The sequence below is a fragment of the Schistocerca nitens genome, chromosome 8 (genome assembly GCF_023898315.1).
Source record: "Schistocerca nitens isolate TAMUIC-IGC-003100 chromosome 8, iqSchNite1.1, whole genome shotgun sequence".
NCBI lineage: Eukaryota > Metazoa > Arthropoda > Insecta > Orthoptera > Acrididae > Schistocerca > Schistocerca nitens.
This window is the reverse complement of record NC_064621.1, coordinates 415,727,870-415,743,216: the sequence shown is the minus strand read 5'-3', so window position 1 is coordinate 415,743,216 and position 15,347 is coordinate 415,727,870. Positions and strand designations below refer to the sequence as shown.

Below are 15,347 nucleotides of genomic sequence, written 5' to 3'. Positions count from 1 at the left end.
ACATACATCGCACTATACCAATTTGGAACCGCTCTATAGAATTTGGCTTTAAAAATCATTTTTCTATATTGAATAACGCACAAAACAAATAAGAAATATACTAGCACATTAAAAGTGTTCTGTCCCGGAATCCATTCGGAATAGGGCAAATATCCACATGCTTCTAATGATTATTCCTGTCTTGTCACCTGAGTGTGACCATTCTTCCTGGGACACGTCGTGTACACAACTTATAACCCAATACTTGTCTTACAGTGCTAAACCTTTCACATAGGGTTATATCTCCTAATGAGTAGATTAAACCAGCATTTTATAAGTTCGGTCTTTGTTTATATGAAACTAGCTCCAGTGCCGAGCGTTGCCCGAGAAGTTCAGTATCTGCCACACACAGCGCGTTGTTGATACTCATAGCGAATGAAAGATGCATGGGAAACTGCAAACTCCTTAAAACGAAGGACATATTTAAATCACTGGGTGTCAACAGAATGCCACGAATGAATACGTCTTCACGTATATAAAAAGATGATTAATTGCGTACATCTGTCGTTACATTTTGCAATAACTATCTCATTGCGTTTTTGGAGTATTCGTCTTTATTGTTTCAGCTCAGTTCTCATCGTTTCAAGTTGCGCTGTGTTTGAGCGCGACTCGAAATATTCGAACGGTTTACGTCATACTTCGAGAAATCTCGGGTTCTGTTCGATCTTTTGATCGACCCGCGATCTAGTGACTTTTGCTGGTACTATGCCCACAACCTGCCTTAGCGTTTGTACGGCACTGTGGATTTTAATAAAAAAAAAATTGTGAAACATGACCTAAAATATCTTCTACGGAATATGTCAAATGTAACAACGGCAACTAATCGGTAAACAAGAGTGTTAATCACGTTTCTGACAAATTCTCGAGCTTTCTGTCGTCCCGCGATCTATTGATGACGTATGGTACTATCTCCACAACGGGTTTTGCCGCTGTAATGTATTCTCGCGACAGGAATTACTGTCATTTTACCACGGAATATTTCGTTTGTCAGGCATTTTATTTTTCATTGATTTTCTTCATTGTTTCATCTAAATGTAGAAAACTGAAGTATATCGGCCAATAACTTTGAAGCAAATCGTTCACGAACTTTTAAACAGTCTTGGTAACAACCTTTTCCCCTTTATATATTACCTACATACATGGTGGCGCAAAAGTCACTGAACATTGGAAACCGTTTCCTTTTAACCAATTTTCCAGTGACTTTTGAGCCACCCGGTATACGTTTCACGTCCCCATGGAGTACTACCCTAACACGGACCCTTAGCTAAGTCTGATAACCCTTGCACTTACTTGTGTCACGCTTTTTCTCATTTCCTTTCTATCGGTCTGTCTCGGCCAACTCTCTCTCTCTCTCTCTCTCTCTCTCTCTCTTTTTTTTTTTTTTTTACCGCAACTGTAGTAGGTTTCGGGGCCTGAAGGTTTCTTCCACTTTCCTATTCTATCTCCAACGACGGCGACAGGGAGAGGGAGGACCTCAGTATCTCCAGAACGACAATCAGTATAAAGGAAGAAAACGTTGACTGAAAACTACCTGGCCCTGTAGGGTAGGGGTTGAGGCGTTGAGCCTGCTGCCGATCGCTCGGATAACTTCAATCTGCAAAAAATCCAAGAGTAAAGCTTTGGAAACAAATCGGAATTAAACGGAATTGACCCTGCAAACGAAAACGCTGTATAAATTTTGGTACAAGGAACGTCCGTGGAATCGCAACCAAAATACTACAAGTATTCAAGGAAATCCATCAGAACAATGCAGACGCAATAGCACTAATAGGAACAAGAAAGAAAGGTAACGTAGTAGAGGAAACACATGATTATGTCCACATTTACAGTGGAGTGAACAAAGACTGTTGGGCGAAGAAGGGGATATCCGTTGCGGTATATAAAATGTGGAAAGACTCAATTAAGAAATGGGACTGCGTAAACAAACGTGTGATGCGTGTGGGTAAACTGAGTGATGCGTGTGGATATGAAGCTGAAAGGATGCGATGTAGCGAACATCGCAGCATATGTACCCGCAAATAATGCTTCTGAAGCTTAGAAGAAAATTTCCTTAATGATTTGACAAACCACCTAGATGGAATTGGCACTAGGAAAGAGTTGCATCTTTTAGGAGATCTTAATGGAAGAGTGGGTAAGCGGGATGCTAACAAGGTTGTAGGCCAATTTGGGGAGGATATTGTGAATGATAATGGCAAGAGGCTGCTAGAAATATGTGGACAGTACAGTCTTAAAATATGGAATGGCCTTCCCCACACAAAAGAGATCCATAAATATACCCGGACGCAGCCTACATGGACGTCACAGTCTATAATTGATTATGCTATAGAGAAAGAAAGTAATCGTACAAGAGTCTGCAATGGAGTCTTCTGCTTCAGTGGGCACTTCAGTCCCACTTTAAAAAAATTAACGATAATGTAGAGACACTGGACAAATTACAGCAAGAGCTAAGTTTACTGCGAAATCCTTCAATTGTCTTCTCATGCAAGCTTAGAGTGAGTGGGAAGGTACATCAGTGGAAGTAGCAAATAAGACAGTTGTGAGAGCTATTCATGAAGCTGCCTTTGAAAGTCTCGGAGTAATTGAGAACACGTCTGGCAAATTTAGAAGTGATTAGTGGAATGATGATGTTGCCACAAAGGCGAAGAAGTAAACGGGAGGCCTATAATAGACAGCTTATGAGCAATAAGGCTGATGATAGACGCAGGTATGTAAGACTGAGAATAGAGGCGAAGCAAACAATAATTAGAGCAAGAAGTAGTACGTGGGACTTTAAATGTTGAGAAATGGAAAACTGCACAAAGAGTTCAAAATCCAAAGACTCGTGTAAAGTGATAAAACATCTAAGAACAAATGATAGAAGTGGTATGAACTTACAGCTGATAAGCCTAGTTACAAGGGAGACAAACTATGAAAAATTAGTTAAAGAAGATAGATCCCAACTTCTGGAAAGGCACGAACGTGACACAGAAATCCAGGGGATAACAACAGCGGAAGTACAGGATACGCTTAAGCAATTCAGAAATGTCAAAGCACGAGGACCAGGAGCTGTAGGCATATAGTTGTTAAAGGCAGGGCCAAACGTGTAATTTCAACAGCTCGCAAGCCTACTTAACCGCTGTCTTACTGGAGAGGAAATGCCTGTCGAGTTTAAAGAAGGGTTCATCACAAACGTATTTAAATGGAGAAGCAAGGAGACTGCTCACATTGTCGAGGCAACACAGTTTCCAGTTATATAACAAAATTGTATAGTAAGATACTTAAAACTTAAATTGAGAGGGAAATTGAAGAAGTAGAAGAACAGAGTGGCTTCTATCGATAATATCTGCGGATGTGTCTCACATGTTAAGAAAGCTTAAAGTTGAGTATCAGCAGTGGGGCATGAAGATTAACTTCACAAGAGACTGAATTCGTGGTTGGTAAAAGCACAGGGAGAGATCTTGTTATGGATGACGGATTTACAGTAGAGTGTAGCTGTTCATATAAATATTTAGGGACAATCATTTTGGGTAAAGGTGGAAGAAACGAGGAAATAAAGCACAGAATAGGTAAGAGAAAGGTGGCAATTAAGCAGTTACACTCCATTATCTGGAATAAAACGACGTCATAAAATTTGAAAAGAAGGTTACATGAAATTGCAGTTGACACCATTGCTCTGTGTGGTGTTGGACAGTGAGAAGTCTCCAGCGTCTATGAGGAGAAATTAAAAGCAATGGATATGGAGTTTTGGAGACGAAGTTGTGAAGTAGCAAGAAGAGACAAAATAAGTAAAGACGTGCTACGAGAACATATGTAGATATTGTAGACACAACTGAAAGTAAACGGCTAACGTGGTATGGACATTTTAGAAGAACATCAGAGGAAAGATGGCCCTCTAAAATATGACGCTGGAGACCTTCACGACACAGAAAAAGAGGAAGACCCCGCTACTCTGGGAAGATGGAGTGAGGCGTGCGATGCAGGATAGGGCCGTGCAAGAAGAGGACTGGCAGGGATGAAGGAGATGGAAACTTGGATGCGAGAGACGCCGCGTGGTGTAGAAAACTCGCAATAAGCAGACAAAGAGATATATGTTTCAAGTCAGATTACGAAATCTTATGTAGGTTGTAATTTCCCACTTTTCTTAAAGTTAACTGTGCAAAATTTCATCAAGATCGGAATAAACTGTAGATTTGTATGTACTGGGAATAAAAGAACCAGAGCCGGCCGGAGTGGCCGTGCAGTTCTAGGCGCTACAGTCTCGAACCGAGCGACCGCTACGGTCGCAGGTTCGAATCATGCCTCGGGCATCGATGTCTGTGATGTCCTTAGGTTAGTTAGGTTTAATTAGTTCTAAGTTCTAGGCGACTGATGACCTCAGAAGTGAAGTGGCATAGTGCTCAGAGCCATTTGAACCAAAGAACCAGAGACTATTCTTTATATACGTATAGATACTGAAAACAAAATTTTTGTTGCCCCTGGCAGTCGTTAGATAGGCACGAGGGTCCCGTGATGAGCCAAGGAAACTGGTACACTTGCCTAATATCGTGTAGGGCCCCCGCGAGCACGACGTGGCATGGACTAGACTAACGTCTGAAGCAGTGCTGGAAAAAACTGACACCATGAATCCTGCAGGGCTGACCATAGATCCGTAAGAGATATGCTCAATAATGTTCATGTCTGGGGAATGTGGTGGCTAGCGGAAGTGTTTAAACTCAGAAGAGTGTTGCTGGAGCCACTCTGTAGCAATTTTGGACATGTGGGGTGTCGCATTGTCCTGTTGGAATTGCGCAAGTCCGTGGGAATGCACAGTGAACATGAATGGATGCAGATAATCAGACATGATACTTACACACGTGTCAATGGTCAGACTTGTATCTAGTCGCATCAGGTGCCCCATATCACTGCAACTGCACCATTATAGAGTCTCCACCAGCTAGAACAGTCCCCTACTAACATGTAGCTCCATGGATTCATGAGGTTGTCTCCATACTTGTACATGTCCATCCGCTCGATACAATTTGAAACCAGACTCTTCCGACCAGGCAACATGTTTCCAGTCATCAACAGTCCAATGCCGGTGTTGACGAGCCCAGGCGCGGCGTAAAGCTTCGTGTCGTGCAGTCATCAAGGGTACACTAGCCCATATCGATGATGTTTCGTTGAATGATTCGCACACTGACACTTGATGGCCCAGCACTGAAATCTGCAGCAATTTGCGGAAGGGTAGGATTCGCGTCACTGTGAACGATTTTCTTCAGTTGTCGTTGATCCCGTTCTTGTAGGATCCTTCTCCGGCCGCAGCGATGTCGGAGAGTTGATGTTTTACCCGATTCCTGATATTCACGGTACCCCACTTCATCGCTACCTAGGACATGCTATGTCCCATCGCTCGTGTGCCGACTACAACACACGTTCAAACTCACTTAAATCTTGATAACCCGCCATTGTAGCAGCAATAACCGATTTAACAACTGCGCCAGGCACTTGTAATCTAGTATAGGCGTTGCCGACAGCGGCGCTGTATTCTGCCTGTTCACGTATCTCTGTATTTGAATACATTTCCTTTGGCGCTGAATTGTAGATTGCAAACGGCATAATAAGGAATTTTATTGAGCGATCTAGACTTTTTTTTTTTCACGAAACCCCAATAGCAACATAGCCGTTATCTTGTTCATCAACTGTATTACTTTCGGGCAGAAAGAAAATCTATGAAATGCGACAGAACGGAGCCGCTTCCGACGCCGGGTTCTCAGAAGAGACGGGGCAGCGTATTGCCAGTAAGCGAGGGTGATGACGTCGGTAATGGCGGTGTGCGGTGGCGCACGCCAGCGCCGACAGGTCGCGCGGCCGCGGTGACTAATGCCCGAGCGCGCGACTGTTGGGCGCCTGTGGGGTGCCCGGAGCTGATCGAGAGCCGCCATGATTAATGGCGGGTCGCGCCGCTTCCGCTTACCGCTAACAGCTGCAATCAGAGGCGCGCATAAAACCACGGCCGGCGACGGCGGATGCCTCATCCGTCAGCAGAAGCGCGGAGGGCACGCGGGCTAAACAAAACGCTGTCTGCCACCACGTGCTCACTCACCTCGCTCCCGTACCAGCGCCACTCCCAAAATCAGAGGAAGATAAGCAGTCGCGGCCACGGGGCTGGTCTCCACACAATAACAAAGAGTGGACACTGATGAAAAGTGTCAGGGGGGGGGGGGGGGGGGAGAAAAAGGAGAGGAGTGAAGGATAGAATGTAATGTCCCGGCGACAGTGCGGCCGTCAGAGACAGGGCACTAGCTCGGTTGAAAGGGATGCGGAGGAAATCGACCGTGGCTCTCTTGACGGAATCATCTCGGAGTGGTCCTGAAGTGACTCAGGAAAACCAAGTAAAGAGTAATTTATTTACCCCTATACTGGGATCAGGCGAATCTAAAACATTATGATGGAGACAGTCGTTCCAGTGAAACAGTGCCGTCTACAGGAAGTGTAACGTTGCACATTCTGGGATAAACTCGGCTGGGCCGTATCCATTATGTCGTAATTCGTGTGTCGTGAAAACCCACTAGGTACATGAAACAACAGTGAACTGCGCTTCTCGCCTCCTGTTGACTGTCCAGAGCATAATGTTGTCTTTTTTATTTTTATTTTTTTGGCTTTCGGGAGATGCCCATACAGCCCTCTCAAGACTGGAACGCCAGCTATGACGACACGAACGTAAGGACGGCACAGCACCCACTCCTCGACTGGAGAAAATATGCGACCCAGACGGGAATCGAAACCGGGCTCCTTCAGTTAGCAAGCCGCCGCTCTGCCACCGAGGCAGACAGAGCATAATCTTAAGGTACGCCATAAAAACACCGAGAACATATCCCGATACTACTGATCTCCAACATTATGGTCACACGAATTTCAGCCATATACGGGACATCATTATCGGCAATGTTTGTAGCAATAAATGATTGAAGCGATCTCGTAGATTTTACAAGTGCTCCATATGCACCTCTCTACTGATTGTTCAAATATCAAGTCGATAATCAAAGCATGTCCTTATAAATGTGTACAAAAGCACTGTCGATCCGAGCTCGTAGTGCCGTCTACAGGAAGTGTAACGTTGCACATTCTGGGATAAACTCGGCTGGGCCATATCCATTATGTCGTAATTCCTGTGTCGTGAAAACCCCACAGGTTTGTTGGTAGACGAGGAGTGAACAATAAATCTTTCAGATAACCAATTATTCAAAGCGACAGTCACAATCGCATTATTTATTTTGCCACCAACCGGTTTCAACCTGCGATGGGGTCATCTTCAGGGCAATTTACACCATTTGGTCGCTCGCTGGAGTCGTCACCCTGCCCGTGCACGGTTTGATAGTTACCAACCGTGCACAGGCAGGGTGACGACTCCAGCGAGTGACCAAATGGTGTAAATTGCCCTGAAGATGACCCCATCGCGGGTTGAAACCGGTTGTCGGTAAAATAAATAATGCGATTGTGACTGTCATTTTGAATAATTGATTATAAGTAAACCAATCTCTGTTGTCTCCAGACAACTATGTTGTCTAAAGATTTCAGATAACCCCAAAAGTCGTTGTGGCTGGGTCGGGAGAGCGTGAAGAACATGATACGAATTGCTGATCATCAACCCGACCACTACCAATCCATTGCTTTCTCAGTTTTCTGTTTAGGAATTCACGAACGGCATGATGGAAGTGGGTTGGAGCACCATCCCTTTGTTAGATTAAGTCCACATAGTCGGTCTCCAGTTGTCGCATGAACCAGTTTTCCACCATGTCCAGACACAGATTCGGACATTGTGCCTGTTCACTGTGCCATTCATTAAAAAAAAAAAAAAAATGTTGCTTCATCAGAGAAGATGAGTCTCGGACAAAACCCATCCTCTTCCATAAGCTCTTGCAACCGTGCCGAAAATTCGAAGCATCTGACTTGGTCTTCGGGAGTCAAGGCTTGTAGCAATTGCAAGCGGTAAGTCTTCAGCTTCAGTCGTTTCCGCAAGATATTCTAAACGGTCAGCTGTTGTATGTTGAGCTCTTTTGCATTTTTCGCCGACTTCTGCGGGCTACATGCGAAACTCGTTCGCACGCAGTCAACCTTTTCTTCACTCACTGCAGGCCGATCCGCTGATTTTCTCTTGCAGATGCAACCTGAAACTAATATTGCCGAATGGAGTTGTCACTTGGTTGAATTCTGTTGAACTTCGTTCTGAAGTGTCGTTGCTCCGTTGCGTCACACTGCCGTGAAACCATTTCAAGTAGAAAATACGCTTTTTCGGCGCCTGTCGGCATCTCGCCTAACTGCTCGCTGCTGCGCTCTGGTGGCAGAAGTCTGAAATGCGGCTACGACAGTACAAAACTTTTTACGTTTTTCTACATGAGTGTTGAGTCTGGTGACAGTATGTCAATGTACCTACAGTGAATTTATGAAATCACTTCAATCGTTTATTATAATCTTGGACATTCCGGGCCAGAAGTGTTTACATTGGGCCTCACTATTGCCACGAAATGGACGAATGCGACCTAGCGGATGTGAATGCGGTTCTTCTGCTTTTGCATCACAAGGAGGAATAAGGATAGTTGTTATTCACCATATTGCGGAGATGCTGAGTCGCTGATAGGCACAACGAAAAGACTGTCACAAAATAAGCTTTCGGCCAATAAGGCCTTTGCCAGAAATGGACGACACACACACACACACACACACACACACACACACACACAAGCAAACAAAGGCGCGCGCGCGAAACGCAACTCATACACACGACTGCAGTCTCTAGTAGCTGAAGCCACACAGGCTTCAGCAGCCAGGGACTGCAGACTTGTTCGCCGAAAGCTTATCTTGTGACAGTCATTTTGTTGGGCCGATCTGCGACTCAGCGTCTCTGCTATAAGGTGAGTAGCAACTCTCCTTTTCATAATATTGTTACATTCTATCCTGGATTTTCCTTTGAAGGAATAAAGTTAGGAAGAACAAGAGAAATCGGGATTTGTGGATACGCTTCAGAAAATTTTACTCGTGAACTAGATACATATAAAACTTCCTGGCAGATTAAAACTGTGTGCTGGACCGAGACTCGAACTCGGGACCTTTGCCTTTCACGGGCAAGTGCTCTACCAACTGAGCTACCCAAGCACGACTCACGCCCCGTCCTCACAGCATTTACTTCAGCCAGTACCTCGTCTCCTACCTCGTCTCCCGAGTTCGAGTGTCAGTCCGGCACACAGTTTTAATCTGCCAGGTAGTTTTATATCAGCGCACACTCCGCTGTAGAGTGAAAATTTCATTCTAGATACATATTGCTTGGAGAATTTGATCAGAATATCGAAACACGATTTCGAATATCTCGTACAAGCAATTGGTCAAAGAACTGCTGAGACCGATACGAATATGAGAAAGTCAAAATCCGATTGCCGATCATCCCTCTGTTTTAGCCAAAGCTGACTCGTACGTTACGTTTAATGTAATTGTTTATTTGTGCACTATTCATCAATAAGCCTCTTCGTACCAGATGGATGCATTGCCGTGGTAGGTTTGGAAGAAAACAGGAGTATGCTACGCAGTTAGTAGAACAAGAATTGCTATATCGCTCTACAAGATGTGTCCCTTAAGTCATGAAATAGATTTTTTTTAAATATATCCGTACAAATGATTAATATTCTCCAAGGTACTTCCCACGAGCATCTACATGGTTTTTTTCCGCCGACCCTCTCTAGCTCAGTACTCCCCCTCGAATGCCTCGACGGGAATCTCCTTTAAAGCTGTTGTCACAGCCGCTTGAATAGCCTCAATGCTTTCAAAACGGCGTCCTTTGAGAGCGTTCTTGACCTTGGGGAACAAAAAGAAGTCGGCCGGAGCGAGGTCGGGGCAGTAGGGAGGTTGCGGTAGCGTCGCTACGTCACGCTTCGCTAGGAGCTCACTGACACAGGGAAGCGTGTGGCTGGATGCATCGTCGTGATGCAACATCCAGGTAGCGGCGGCGTCTTTCGCATACAGTCGACACTTTTCCGCATTCTTTACAGAACATCCGTGTAATAGGCAGCGTTAACCGCCTGTCCTTTAACTACAAACAATTCGAGAACCACACCCTTGGCGTCGTAAAAGAAAATCAACATTCTCTTCAAGCTGGATTTGCTCATCCTCTGCGCTCTCGCGATTAGTCCGTGGGGCCACATTTCATCAGCTGCAATAAGCCGGTTCAATTTCCACTTCAGTTCACTCGCGATCAACACTCAACTGGCCTATTCCTCGTCCATCTATAGTTTAGCGCACACCCTTCACATGTTCAATTGTTCCGTAACTATGCGGTGGACAACACTTTTCGGAATACACACAGTTGCAGCTGACCGCTAAACACTCGTTTGACAGCCAGCATTCAACAACCGATGGACACTTCTTATCAGTTTGACTTGGTGACGGTCGTCCTGAGCGGGGACCATCATCCACCCCTTCCTGGCGCGGCCTAAGCTTCCTCATCCACATCGTATTTCGCACATACGTGTTCTGTGCATAACGTGATCGCCCAATGTCTTCCAAAATATTCGCCAGTATCTTAAAACAAAAGTTCACTAAATCAGCGATAGTGACACCACCGATGTTCGGACTTCGGAGCAGACTGTGCTAGTGTTTTCTGCAAAGTAGAGGTGACAAAAAAATAACTTAACTGGACTAAGCGGTTACTGAGTATTCGCAATTAACGAAATAACCGCTTATCAGTATCAGGCAGTTATTTCAGTAACTGCAAATACCTTGCGTCATCTGTTTGCCAATGCACGTACGTCGTATTTCTCTACTTCACCTCCGATCTCGCTCTTTCTGAGCACGAATAATGAATATACTAACCATGTGATGTTCGAAGTACTGTGGAAAGTAATTCCTAACACAGCACCCCAAATGTTTACTGATGAATATACTTGTAATTCGGTCTCCCCCTATACGGCCATGGATAAAACAGGATGACCTTACGATATTCGCAGTTCCATGGAAATAATTGATGGACTAATTGGTTATTTCCAAAGATACAGAAATACTAAAGGTTACTGAAAGCCCAAATACTGGATAACTGGAGTCCATCACTCTTTCCGTCGTCGAAGGCGTTACAAGAATTCGTTCCGATCGCTTTCGCTAACGACGGTGTACCGAGATGAAAAAGCCCAGGAGCAGCCAAATGTGGAACTGGTTCACTATTTTAGACATGGAGTTCGCGAAGTGTGATTAGTGCGGTAAGAAATTATTGTAAAAGTCGTGGGCTACGGATTTAAAGAGAGAAACGCTTACAAAATTCACGCAAAAGTGAACTTGACGGCTGAAATAATTTTGCGAGCAGGGGTTTGAAGCTCATCCTGTCCTTTGTCACCACACTCTCAGTTTTTCTCAACCGTGAACCTTGCAGATGAATAAAGGACTCTACTATTTCGTTACCACTAGTACTTCTGTAGCATTTCACTTCGCCAAACGTCAAAAATTAAGCTTCGAATTTTGCATACATAACCTATTAATTGTGCTTGAAAAACGCTTCTTAACACTTTCACCTTTAATAGGGCGATTAAAGATTTCGTGCGAATACTTTTGAAACTAACATTCTGAAGACGCTGGATGGGGTATTCGTTGCAACGGGACTGCTTGCTAACAGACGCTTTATTTCAAATTACATCACGATCCCCATCTTTTATATGAAACACCTATAGACTGCGAAACATCATCAACTGAAAGGCTCTGGAAAGCTAGTCAACTCAAAACTGCTACATGAACGAGTATATAGTCATCTTAGCTTGACAGTGTGGTACAGTTCAACAGATACTGCTGCGTTACTAATAACGGCCGTAGCTGTTATGTGTTCAGTGAGTGCTACACTTATAATTAATAACCGCACCCGCAATAACTTATACCAGATGGGGAGGAATATCGTTGGTGCATTTTTTTTTTTTACATAATTTTGATTTGCCAACTAACTCGAAAGGTCCGAACGTGCTGCGGTCTGTAAGAATAGAAAACGAACGAACACTGAGTAAAATGCTAAAAGACCCATGAAGCTTTTGTAAATATGAGATGAGTATCAACACAGCAATAACAGAGAGGATGGTGATGGGCATAGGAAGGAGACGGCAAATATTAAGACCAGACACGTTATTATTAGCCAAGAGCATTTAAATATCTTGGAAGTACGACCACCGACGATTTGAGATGTCATTCGGAGATGAGAATGTGCACCGCTACAACGAAAGAAGCATTCAAATGCACACTGATATAAGTAAAGAAGAATTCAATAGAAAGTGGAAATATTTATGTGGCAAACTAGATAAATGTTTGACGAAAAAGCTTGGCAGTTGTTTTGTCTGGAGTGTTGCACTCTATGAGGCAGAAACATGGTCACTAAACGAGAGGATGAAAAAAGATTAGAAACATTTGAGATGTGGATGTGGAGGACAATGGAGAAGATAAGTTGGATGGAAAGGGTTGGCGAGAGGAGAAGACTGCTGCCGGTTATACGAGAAGGGAAAAACAATTGGGATATTCGTTGGGTCGGGAGTGCTTGCTAACAGACGCTTTGAAAGGACTAGTTTGTAGGAGGAGATCGAAAGGAAGGAGGAGGTAGAAGAGGACAAACGACATAAAGGGAAGAGGTAATTACTTGGACCTGAAGAGGATGGCAGGAGACAGGAGAACATGCGGATCTATCATCTGAAAATTTGCCCTTGGACAGAACAATGATGACGACGACGACGACGACGACGTTGATGATGATGATGATGATGATGAATTACACTGCTGAGGCGCTAATTAGTGGCGTGTGTCTTGGTGCAGGAAACCCACTAACAGAGCTAATAATTACAGAGGTAATGAGTGTGTTTAGAGGTCGCTTTGGCAAGGCTCAACCACGCAAAGCAACCATGCTTGATTGGGAGGAACGTGGTTTTGTTTCAGGAAGCGTCAAACATGGCCCTACAGTGGACGTAAACGTACGAAGAAGCGAGAGGGAACGCGTTGAAAGGTGGCTACACTGAGCCCCAGCGCCAGAGATCGCGCTAGAGAGTATTGTTCCGCCGCCTCCACTGGCAGTGATTATTGAGATGTCGTAGTGGGCAGTGCTTGGGGAGAACTCATAGTAGTCAGTGCTTGTTAAGAACTCGTAGCAGAGAGTGTTTTTTGAGATGTGCTAGTAGGGAGTGCTTGCTGAGATGTGATACTGAAAAGTTATTGTTGAGATGTGGTAATAGCGAGTCGGTGTGGAGATATATTGTAATGATTAGAGTGATTTTGGTCAATATATGAAGGTAACGAAACTTGATTTATTTTTCATTATTTAATGTCGTAAATAATGCTTCATTACAGGTTCAGTCAACAAAGCATCTGGCTTGTGTTCTGGGATTAGAGTGTAATTCTGGTTTTCTTGAGTAATTATGGTATTTCTATTTCCTTTAATTAATTCAGTATAAATGATATTTAAAATTTCTTGTGTTGTTGAAGAAGAACCGTGCCAGATGCGTACGTTGAGTCATACTTCCACACACAGAACAGCTATACTTGTGCTTTGGTTTCGTAGGTTTTATAGTTGCTGGGGACTTAATTAATTAATTGTGTTAATGAAAATTTCCATTTCATTCTTTGTTATTGTTCTATGCAGTCAGATAGCGTAATAATACTAGTCAGGGCCCACCGTTACGAGACTTCGTAACCGAACAGACAGCTACTAAAACAAGGAATTAAAATTATTTGCATTTTATTTTAATTAACCCCCATGCACGTGGCGACCGCTGCCCAGGATCGTCCCTTGGAATTCTTCTGATTGTGTAGACAGTAGTATTGTTGTAGTAATTTGTAGTTTACTAATTGTAGTCTATATTGCATGTGTAGATTTGGTAATTGTCATTCTTCTAATGGTATTTATTTTGCAAAATTTCATTTCTGTTGTCTTGTCTATGGGTTTGACAATTAGTGCAATTATTTCAATTGTTCGATTAATCGTGTTTGAGGGAAACATTTCGTGTGAATGATATTGTTGATGATAAAGTGTCATTGTGTGTAATTTTCATATAGTGACGAGTTTTGTATATTTTGTAAATGATTACGCGATCAATGAAAAAGGCAAAAATAATGGATAGTCAGAATGACGAAATTGTTGACATGGCGAACTCGCCAACACAGGACAACAGGATGATGAATAATGAAGTTGAAAATAATTTAATGACATGGCGAACTCGCCAACACAGGACAACAGGATGATGAATAATGAAGTTGAAAATAATTTAATAAGTCGGGAAAGTAGTCCGGAACCTTTTCAAAATTTTTCTCAATCAGAAAATTTTCAGAATTCGAGATTAACGACAGAAGATTCTGGAATAGTATCGAACACAGATGGCTTTACAGCTATGACGAATGAAACTGGTTTTGCGGGAAATGTTAGGGGCGAAAGGAATTTCGAACAAGTTAATACGGAGCAGTTGATGGGTGTAATATTAAATTTGGCATCTGAATTTAAAACACAGATGGGAACAATGGAGCAGTTACGATCTGAATTAAAAACAGATAGGGGAACAATGGAGCAGTTTCGATCTGAATTTAAAACAGAGATAGGAACAATTAAAACTGAGATAGGAACACTTAGAACTGAGATGAAAGCAATGACAACACGGTTATGCTCACGAATAGGGACATGTTTCAAAAATACGAATGGTGAATCAAACAAAGAAATCAGAGAAGAAGTACAACCGATTTTGAATGCTCACAATAATAGATTAATTGCAGTGGAGATTAGACAAAGGGAACAGGATAGAGAACAGGAGGAAAGAGATCGCGTGATAGTTCAAAAATTTTCAGAGTTAAATTTACAACGTGCACACGATAATGAAGAAGTATTTGAAAGAATCGAGGAATCCGTAACAAATTACTTAACGCAACAGTGTGAACAGTCAACTACTAAATGTGACAATACCGAAACCCGAGTTGCGACACTGACGGAAGACGTAAACTTATCGGAAAGAGTTGAGGAGATTTCACACAAATTGACAAATCTTAGTTTAAATGGGGACAGAGATTCGGATGATACAGCTCCATTGCCATTTGCAGAAACTGAAGAGTACCAGAACATGAATAAGCATGTTGAAAATCAGGGAAAATTTAATGAACGCGTCAAAAGGGAAGTTGAGGCATTACGAAAGCAAGTTAAACAAATCGAAGGCGAAATTGTAGGAAAAGACAGCAGAAGAAATTTAGAATCACAGATAGCAGAGGGGTTTGAAGAAAGTAATTTGTTTCATTTACGGGATGCAACAAGAGAGCGCCAGGCGCGCGAACTTGACAATAATCGACATTGGGACTGGGACAGACGCAGT

At 43.2% G+C, this 15,347-nt stretch overlaps 1 protein-coding gene and 1 non-coding gene across 5 annotated transcripts in view; both read right to left on the bottom strand.

Moving 5' to 3' along the window:
* Nucleotides 1–15,347, bottom strand: part of LOC126198561 (leucine-rich repeat-containing protein 24-like) — a 438,607-nt gene that overhangs the window by 320,945 nt on the left and 102,315 nt on the right. The gene's annotated exons all lie outside the window — the stretch shown is intronic.
* Nucleotides 9,077–9,151, bottom strand: Trnas-uga (transfer RNA serine (anticodon UGA)). The gene has a single exon. It is a non-coding gene; the product is annotated as a tRNA-Ser (tRNA).